This window comes from Ranitomeya variabilis, chromosome 1 (genome assembly GCF_051348905.1).
Source record: "Ranitomeya variabilis isolate aRanVar5 chromosome 1, aRanVar5.hap1, whole genome shotgun sequence".
NCBI classification, from domain to species: domain Eukaryota; kingdom Metazoa; phylum Chordata; class Amphibia; order Anura; family Dendrobatidae; genus Ranitomeya; species Ranitomeya variabilis.
The window spans coordinates 521,830,299-521,840,567 of NC_135232.1; the positions used below are offsets into that span (position 1 = coordinate 521,830,299).

At 44.8% G+C, this 10,269-nt stretch overlaps 1 protein-coding gene across 2 annotated transcripts in view; it reads right to left on the reverse strand.

Moving 5' to 3' along the window:
- The window catches only part of C2CD4C (C2 calcium dependent domain containing 4C), a 164,792-nt gene extending 154,945 nt beyond the window's left edge, over positions 1–9,847 (reverse strand). Inside the window, exon 1 of one of the 2 annotated variants that reach the window (XM_077253939.1) lies at positions 9,720–9,847. The gene's annotated coding sequence lies outside the window, so the exon portion shown is untranslated. The remainder of the gene's footprint in view (positions 1–9,719) is intronic. The other variant, XM_077253950.1, reaches the window with a different exon arrangement.
- Positions 9,848–10,269: the final 422 nt, after the last annotated feature.

Consider the following 10,269-nt stretch of genomic DNA (forward strand, 5'->3'; position numbering starts at 1 on the left):
CTGTGCCGAGATAATCTTATACATGTGCCCCTGCTGTGTACTGTGTAATGGCTGTGTCTGACCGTACAGGAACATGATCTGATCATACCACATATCTTATGCATGTGCCCCTGCTGTGTGCTGTGTAATGGCTGTGTCTGCAGGAACATGATCTGATCATACCACATATCTTATACATGTGCCCCTGCTGTGTCCTGTGTAATGGCTGTGTCTGCAGGAACATGGTCTGATCATACCACATATCATATACATGTGCCCCTGCTGTGTGCTGTGTAATGGCTGTGTCTGCAGGAACATGATCTGATCATACCACATATCTTATACATGTGCCCCTGCTATGTGCTGTGTAATGGCTGTGTCTGACCGTACAGGAACATGGTCTGATCATACCACATATCATATACATGTGCCCCTGCTGTGTCCTGTGTAATGGCTGAGTCTGACAGTGCGGGAACATGATCTGATCATACCACATATCTTATACATGTGCCCCTGCTGTGTCCTGTATAATGGCTGTGTCTGACCGTGTAGGAACATGGTCTGATCATACCACATATCCATACCTCCCAACCATCCCGGATCCAGCGGGACTGTCCCGATTTTGACAGTCAGCCCCGCGATCCCGGCGGGACATTAGTAGTCCCACACTGGTTGGGAGGTGTGTATATCACCCGGTTAGCTCCCTGAGCCCCTGCACCCACAGAGCAACATATTGGCTGTTTGTATGGGGAGGAGCCGTGTGTATGAGGTGTATGGAGCGGTGCCCTGTTTGTGCGAGGTTTATGGAGCGGATCAGCGTCTGCAATGTGTATGGAGCAGAGCTGTGTGTGTACGAGGTGTACGGAGTGGAGCCGTGTGTGTGCAAGGTATACGGAGCGGATCAGCATCTGCAATGTGTATGGAGCGGAGCTGTGTGTACGAGGTGTATGGAGTGGAGCCGTGTGTGTACGAGGTGCACGGAGTGGAGCCGTGTGTGTACGAGGTGTACGGAGTGGAGCCGTGTGTGTACGAGGTGTATGGAGCAGAGCCATGTGTGTACGAGGTGTACGGAGTGGTACCATGTGTGTACGAGATGTATGGAGAGGAGCCGTATGTGTATGAGGTGTATGGAGCGGAGCCGTGTGTGTGCAAGGTATACTGAGCGGAGCAGCATGTGCAATGTGTATGGAGCAGAGCCGTGTGTGTACGAGATGTATGGAGCAGAGCCATGTGTGTATGAGGTGTACGGAGCGGAGCCGTGTGTGCAAGGTATACGGAGCGGAGCAGCGTGTGCAATGTGTATGGAGCGGAGCCGTGTGTGTATGAGGTGTACCGAGTGGAGCCGTGTGTGTGCGCGAGGTGTACGGAGTGGAGCCGTGTGTGTATGAGGTGTATGGAGCAGAGCAGTGTGTGTATGAGGTGTACGGAGCAGAGCCGTGTGTGAACGGAGTGGTGCTGTGTGTACGAGATGTATGGAGCGGAGCCATGTGTGTATGAAGTGTACGGAGCCGCATGTGCAAGGTGTATGGAGCGCAGTCGTGTGTGTACGAGGTGTATGGAGCGGAGCCATGTGTGTACGAGGTGTATGGAGAGGAGCCGTGTGTGTATGAGGTGTACGGAGCGGAGCCGTGTGTGTATAAGGTGTATGGAGTGGAGCCGTGTGTGTACGAAGTGTATGGGGAGGAGCCGTGTGTGTATGAGGTGTACGGAGCGGAGTCGTGTGTACGAGGTGTATGGAGCGGAGCCGCATATGCAAGGTGTATGGAGCGGAGTCGTGTGTGTACGAGGTGTATGGAGCGGAGTCGCATGTGTACGAGGTGTACGGAGCGGACGCTGGCTGTGTCGGATCGGAGCAGATATTGCTTCTCGCTCTGACACTGACTGGCACAGGAGACACGGAGGTCTTTATCAGTGGCGTATCACAGCTGCAGCGACGTGAGCAGTCAGCGGCGCAGCTGGATGACACCATTCAGCGCCGTGGGAGTGGAAGCTGCCGGCTGCTGCAAGGGAGTGCAGTGAAAGGTGTGTGTGCAGAGATGGAGAAGGCAATGATGGGGGTGGGGTAACCATGTGTGGCCATTATACTGCACCCAGCATTGTGTGGGGCCATTAAACTGTATGGAGCATCGTGAGGGGCCATTATACTGTACCCAGCATTATGTGTGGCCATTATACTGTAACCAGTATCGTGTGGGTCCATTATACTGTACAAAGCATCATGTGGGGCCATTATACTGTATGGACCATCACGTGGGGCAAGTATACTGTACACAGCATCATGTGGGGCCATTATACAGTATGGAGCATAGTGTGGCCATTAGACAGTATGAAGCATTATGTGTGGCCATTATACAGTATGGAGCATTATGTGTGGCCATTATACAGTATGGGGCACTGTGTGGCCATTATACAGTATGGAGCATCATGTGGAGCCATTATACAGTAAGGAGCATCATGTGTGGCCATTATACAGTACGCAGCATCATGTGTGGCCATTATACAGTATGCAGCATCATGTGGGCCCATTATACTGTATGGAGCATCACGTGGGGCCAGTACACTGTACGCATCATTTGGGGCCATTATACAGTATGGAGCGTCATGTGTGGCCATTATACAGTATGGAGCGTCATGTGTGGCCATTATACAGTATGGAGCGTCATGTGTGGCCATTATACAGTATGGAGCGTCATGTGTGGCCATTATACAGTATGGAGCGTCATGTGTGGCCATTATACAGTATGGAGCGTCATGTGTGGCCATTATACAGTATGGAGCGTCATGTGTGGCCATATTTTTTTTTGTTTATAATTATTGTTTATGAAACATTGTGATCAGAAGTGCTAACTGGGTGTGGTTGGGGCGTGACTAGATGTGAAATGGGTGTGGTCAGAGGTGTGGCCTGAAATTTGCCGCGGCGTGCTGGGCGCGCCACTGACTTTGTCCCTCTTTCCCTTCCTCGAAAGTTGGGAGGTATGCATATTTTATACATGTGCCCCTGCTGTGTCCTGTGTAATGGCTGTGTCTGACCGTACAGGAACATGGTCTGCTCATACCACATATATTATACATGTGCCCCTGCTGTGTCCAGTGTAATGGCTGTGTCTGCAGGAACATGGTCTGATCATACCACATCTCCTGGGCAGGGGAGGATGCAAGGCAGTATACAGATATTACAGGAGGGGATCGCTAATTATTCGAGATGTTTTGCTTCACAAAAAGAATCAGCTGTGATCCCATGATGTAATATCTGTATACTCTTTTGCTCACCCCTCCCTGCCCAGCAGCTGTCGTATGAGCAGACCATGTTTCAGCACATACTTATCCACATTACACAGGACCCAGCAGGATCACAGCAATTCCATAATTTCTCCCCTATGCTTGGTTAAAAAAAGAAAAAAAAAATGGAAACCATTACTGACTACCACATTTTTTGTTCTTGATTTCTTTTAGTGTTTCTTAAAGCCAGAAAGTTGCCATTTGAAATGACTTTAGTTTTGTGCCATGACTGTGATCTGCTTTTTTTCTACAAAATTAAACAACTGAATGAACATCCTCCAAGGCCAGTGATTCCATAATTTTTGCCAGGGGTTGTATCTACACAAAATGCATTTTTCTCTCATTGTTAACAAATTTGTCTAAATCTGTTGGTGAGCTCTTCTCCTTTGCCAAGAAAATCCATCCATCTGACAGGTATGGCATATCAAGCTGCTGATTAGACAACATGATTATTGCACAGGTGTGCTGGCCATGATAAAATTTGCAGTTTTATAACACAGCATAATGCCACAGAAGTTGAGAGAGCATGCGATTGGCATACTGACTGCAGGAATGTCCACCAGATCTGCTGTCTGTTAATTGAATGTTCATTACTCTACCATAAGCCGTCTCCAAAGGCACTTTAGAGAATTTGGCAGGATGTCCAAAGTCTTTGATATTTGAGTTCAGTTCATGAAAAATGGGAGCCAAAACGAAAGTGTTGCGTTTATATTTTTGTTCAGTGTAGTTAATGGTTCAAGGGTCATCCATATTGTAAAACACAAGTCCATGTTAAAGAGAACCTTTCACTTGATTTTTTTAGTTTAAAGGGAACCTGTCACCACTTCCCGAATGTGTGATATCGTCCGGAGAAGGGACTATGGGATCTGCAAATGCAAACATGCATTTTGTGTAATACACCCACACCACACAGGACATTCTATTTCATTTGCAGGATGCCAGTACATCAGCCCCTCACCACGACTACGGCCCTGGCCACCTCACAGAAACACGAGAAGCAATTGACATGGCTCCCCAAACCATCACTGATTGTGGAAATCTCACACTTGACCTCAAGCAGCTTGGATTGTCTGCCTCTCCATTATTCCTCCAGACTCTGGGACCTTGATTTCCAAGGTCTAGTGTGAAGTATCCACAATCAATGATGGTTTCAGGAGCCATGTTATCTGCTGTTGTAGGTCCACTGTGTTTTATCAAGACCAAAGTCAGCACAACAGTCTACCAGCAAATTTTAGAGCACTTCATGATTCCCTCTGCCGACAAGCTTTTTGGACATGGAAATTTCATTCTTCAGCAGGACTTGGTACCTGTCCACACTGCCAAAAGTACCAAACACCTGGTTTAAAAACAACAGTATCAGATTGGCCAGCAAACTCGTCTGACCTTAACCCCATAGAGAATCTATGGGGTATTGTCAAGAGGAAGAGGAGAGACACCAGACCCAACAATGCAGACGAGCTGAAGGCTACTATCAAAGCAACCTGGGCTTCCATAACACCTCAGCAGTGCCACAGGCTGATCGCTTCCATGCCACGCAGCATTGATGCAGTAATTGATGCCAAAGGAGCCCTGAGCAAGTACTGAGTGCATTTACTGTACATACATTTCAGTAGTCCAACATTATGGATTTTAAAATCATTTTTTCAAGCTGGTGTTATAAAGTATTCTAATTTGCTGAGATAATGACTTGGGTTTTCATTGGCTGTAAGCCATAATCATCAACATTAACAGAAATATACACTTGAAATAGATCACTCTGTTTGTAATGACTATATAATATACAAGTTTCACTTTTTGTATTGACGAACTGAAATAAATTAACTTTTTGATGATATTCTAATTTTATGAGATGCACCTGTAAATTTATTTGCATTTTGTAGTGAGAAATAAGTATTTGATCCCTCTGGCAAACAAGACTTAATACTTAATGGAAAAACCCTTGTTGGCAAGCAGAGCAGTCAGACGTTTTTTGTAGTAAATTATGAGGTTTGCGCACGTCAGGAGGAATTTTGGTCCACTCCTCTTTGCAGACCATCTTTACATCATTAAGATTTTGAGGCTGTCGCTTGGCATCTCAGAGCTTCAACTCCCTCCATACGTTTTCTATGGCATTAAAGTCTGGGGGCTGGCTAGGCCACTCCATGACCTTAATGTGCTTCTTTTTGAGCCACTGCTTTGTTGCCTTGGCTATATGTCTTGGGTCATTGTCTTGCTGGAAGACCCAACCACGACCCATTTTTCATTTACATACCCCCGGATGAAGCTAACGCGAAACGCGCGTTGGGGCTCAGGATCGCACAAAACAGGTCATGTAACAGAGCTTGTACTATTTATTTGGCTATTTAACATGTTTGTATGCAGATGTATGGGGCCAAGTAGGCTATATGCAGTAAGGGGATTCCCCATTGGTGGTTATGATATTGCTGTGAGGGTGAAGTGTGGGCAAAAGTTTAGCACAATGCACTAAGCACTTTACTTTATTATATATGCCACCACAACACCTCCATAGGGATAATCACCTCCACCTAACGCTGGGGTAGCTCCAAATACGTGAATAAGGTACTGTCACAATGAGAGTCTTAGCTATTTAATAAAGGGGCATCAATATCTTTTGAATAGGTTCCCCATATACCTGTATATACCTAAGCATATATATAACGTGTGTTGCATGTGAAGGTTATGTGCGTTTTTTTTGTATATGTTGTCTCCATTTTTTATTTCAGTTTGTTTCATTGTTTTTAAAATATTCAATAAAGTATACTTGTTTTTGAGATAAATAGGACGTTTACTTCCGTTTTTTCTCTTTTTGGATTTGCACGACCCATTTTTAATGTCCTAGCAGAGAGAAGTAGGTTGTCATTCAGGATTTTACGGTACACGGCTCCATCCATTCCCCCATTGATGCGGTGAAGTAGTCCTGTGCCCTTAGCAGAGAAACAACCCCAAAACATAATGTTTCCACCTCCATGCTTGACAGTGGGGACAGTGTTCTTTGGGTCATAGGCAGCATTTCTCTTCCTCCAAACATGCGAGTTGAGTTAATGCCAAAAACCTCAATTTTTGTCTCATCTGACCACAGCTCCTTCTCCCAATTACTCACAGAATCATCCAGGTGTTCACTGGAAAAACTTAGACGGGCCTGCACATGTGCCTTCTTCAGCAAGGGGACCTTGCGGGCACTGCAGGATTTTAAGCCTTTACAGAATAATGTGTTAGCAATGGTTTTCTTGGTGACTGTGGTCTCAGCTGCCTTGAGATCATTAACAAGTTCCCCCTGTGTAGTTTTAGGCTGATCTCTCACCTTCCTCATGATCAAGAATACCCCACGAGGTGAGATTTTGCATGGTGCCTCAGATCGATGTCGATTGACAGTCATCTTGTATTTCTTACATTTTCTTACTATTGCACCAACAGTTGTCTCCTTCTCACCTAGCGTCTTACTTATGGTTTTGTAGCCCATTCCAGCTTTGTGCAGGTCTATGATTTTGTCCCTGACATCCTTAGAAAGTCATGCCCATGTTGCAGAAGTTAGAGTCTGACTGATTAATTGAGTCAATGGACAGGAGTCTTTTATAAAGGTGACTATGTAAGACAGCTGTCTTTAATGCAGGTAACGAGTAGATTAGAAGCGTCTAACTCGTCTGTAGGAGCCAGAACTCTTAATGGTTGGTAGTGGATCAAATACTTATTTCTCACTGCAAATAAATTTATACAATGGGATTTTCTGGATTTTATTTTTGATATTCTATCTCTCAATGTTAAAATTAACCTACACTTAAAATGATAGACTGCTCACGTCTTTGTCAGTGGGCAAACTTACAAAATCAGCAAGGGATCAAATAATTATTTCCATCACCGTAATGGAGAATATTTGCTCCTTGAAACTCCCTGGACAAGGTCCTATGGTTTTGGGTTGTGAAGAAAACCGCTGTTGGGCGAACACTGCTTTGGTCAACAACTACCTCTCTCCAACACACATGAATGTATGAATGTTTGGTTCGCTTAAACGTTCATGTGCTCTCAATGAGGAGGGTGGAGAAGGCAACATCCAGACAAGTCTTGTAAGCAGCTTATCTTCCAGAAGATAAATGAAACTGCCCAATGTTTATCTTTGACATCAACCTGACGATCTTAGTGCGTTCAGTTGACTCTTATCTAATATTTGGGGGCCTTTATTCTACATCACAGCACAAAGTAGAAACATTGTGGTAGATATCCATATGGGAATGCAGAGGTAACAATTGCATTTGGGCCATGATATCTTACGGCTCCCATACACATTAGACAAATATCATCTGAACCCACAAATACTGACATGTTCGGCAGACAATATAAATGTATATGGAAACCTTAAGATACCATGGCCCAAATGAATCATCATCAGCGGCTGGTGATAGAACCTGTGTGACACCAGCCCTGCCCCTGATGAGGATTCATTTGAGGGCGGCGCTGGTGTCAGTTACTTTTGTCACCACCCCTGACAATGTTTTCTTTCAGTTACAATTTATGGCGGAGGCAGCGATAGAGGCAGAATGCTGGTGCTGCACTCACCTCTTCCACAGCATCTATCACTCAGGACATCTTCAAAGGGGGTGGTGATGCAAGAAACTAGTGAGTAACTGCATTGTTGCCCCCTGTGATGTTCTGTTCCAGGAGGGGTGATGGACTCTGCAGGGAATGGTTGCAACCCCAGCCTCCCATGACATTACATTTGAGACACTTCTCAAACGAAACCTCACAGGAAGTACAGTAAAAAAGACATTTACCTAGTTAAGAAAAGTGTGTGTTCTGTAATAAAGCAAATTACAAAAGTGGTTAGGTGCAAAGATAGATAGTTAGAAAATACATTTTAGATGCTGGACCATCCCTTTAAGTTAAACCTTTCATGATAAAACCGTGCCCTATGTCTTTATATTGTGTAATATGGCCATACAGGAACGTTAGGTGTTACAAGCACATACAGCTGTCTCCATAAAGGAGACTTATAATGTTCTAAAGATAAAGATTCTTTTAAGTGCCAGATGCAGCTCTTCAATGCTTTTCTGAGCCTCCCATACTTTTCTCATTTTCACAGTATGACATTTATCTTCTTTTTTGTTTGTTTGTAAACGTCTGCATAATTTCATTCCTTTTAGGTTTGCTCTTGCAGCCTCTTTTTCCCTCTGCTTTTATAACGGAGTTATTTTAAAGCAATGAGGCATTTTCAAGCTCAATTCGTTAGTAACATTTTTGCAGATCTCAATATGCAAACCCTATTAAGCTTTATTCACAATTATTATTAAAATGTTTTACCCATCATCCGAGAATATTCCAAAACATCCAGATTACAATCTGAAAGATGGATGGCATGTATTTACACTGGCATAGTATTGTAGTAAACTATAAAGATTATTTTAAGTGATAGATCTTTGGAAACAAACCAATCTAAAATAACAACCAAATTGGTAAAAAAAATCTCCCACTTGTGGCAAACAAAGATTTAGTGTAAAAAAAATATATATATTATTGCAGGAATATATTATTACATGTTTTCCCTGTGGCTCCTCTAATGGAGGAAGAATTATTAGGTCTATGGGCAGCTGTTCGGCGAAGAACTGTGCGTAGGACTTAGATACAACTACAATACAGATAAGGGGCCATAAACAAATATTGGCCATGGTTGCCTTCAATAGAATGAAATAATAATAATAATAATAAATATATAAGTAGCACAGGCTGCCACCGGTAAATGGCATCATGTCTCTTCTGCCTCCCACCTGTCCACTAGATCAGCCCTCTATGGTGCCCACCTGCCATTCACAGGTCACAAGCCCAGCCATTAGGAGGGCTAATGGCTTGTCAACCCAAGCTCACTAATACACAATGGAAAACTTTAATCAATGTTGCTCCAGCATTTTCTCCTTGGCTGCTGTCAATGATGTGATTATAGATGGAGCAGAACTGCATTTCTCCCTTAACCCTTTCAGACTGCATTGTCATATTCCTCATATTCTCACACCTACTATCATTACAAATAAATGCGGATGATCAGAACTAATATAAATAATACCGCATAAAAGGAATATGCAAACGAGCATTACGGTTTTACAGGGGAAACTAAGAGTAAATGGACTGTAAGAAAGCTGTAGGTCTAGTTGTAGTCCTATGTAAATTCCCAGGAAGCACAATGTTACTGTGATGAGTTGTGGCAAAAAAAAAACAGCTCTGCTTCACTGTGAACACTGTCATGGGAATAGTATGTAGCAGAGATGCAGCACGAGCTACAACAGGCAAATAGATGAAGAAGATGATCGAAGGTGACTGCTGCACAATGACACTGTCATCCCACCACCAGTGGTAGCCAGGCAGGCACAAGCCCCAGCTGCCTGGCAAAGCCAGGAATATTAGGAAGTCATGGAAGCCAGGGATTGCCCAGCTAGGAGCACAGGGCACCAGAGTGGGTGCTGTGCTTTGTGACCCACCTGTAGGTCCTGCTCCGGCTGTTGTGCAGTATGCCGAGGCTCAGCAGCTCCTGGTACGCCGGGCGCTCTCTGCCTGCATCTATGGGCTGTGTGTGTCTGCTCGGAAGTGGCCGGGACTCTGCTGTTATATACACAGCTCGCAGCCCTGCCAGCCAACCATATGTATCCCTCCTCTCACACCTCCCCGCTCTGGGAGGCACCCAGCCAGCCTCACCTAGCCTATCCTGGGGAGCAGCAAGGGTGCCCATAGAGTGCCCGTCTGTGCAGTCAGGGTCTGATACTAGGCTATAGGGAGCTGAATCCATGTGTGTAGGAGGCTGGAGGGAGATCCGATGTGTACACCTGCTACTACCTGCTGTCAGACATGTTGGACGGAGATCCGATGTGTACACCTGCTATTACCTGCTGTCAGACATGTTGGATGGAGATCCGAGGTGTACACCTGCTATTACCTGCTGGCAGACATGTTGGATGGAGATCCGATGTGTACACCTGCTATTACCTGCTGGCAGACATGTTGGATGGAGATCCGATGTGTACACCTGCTACT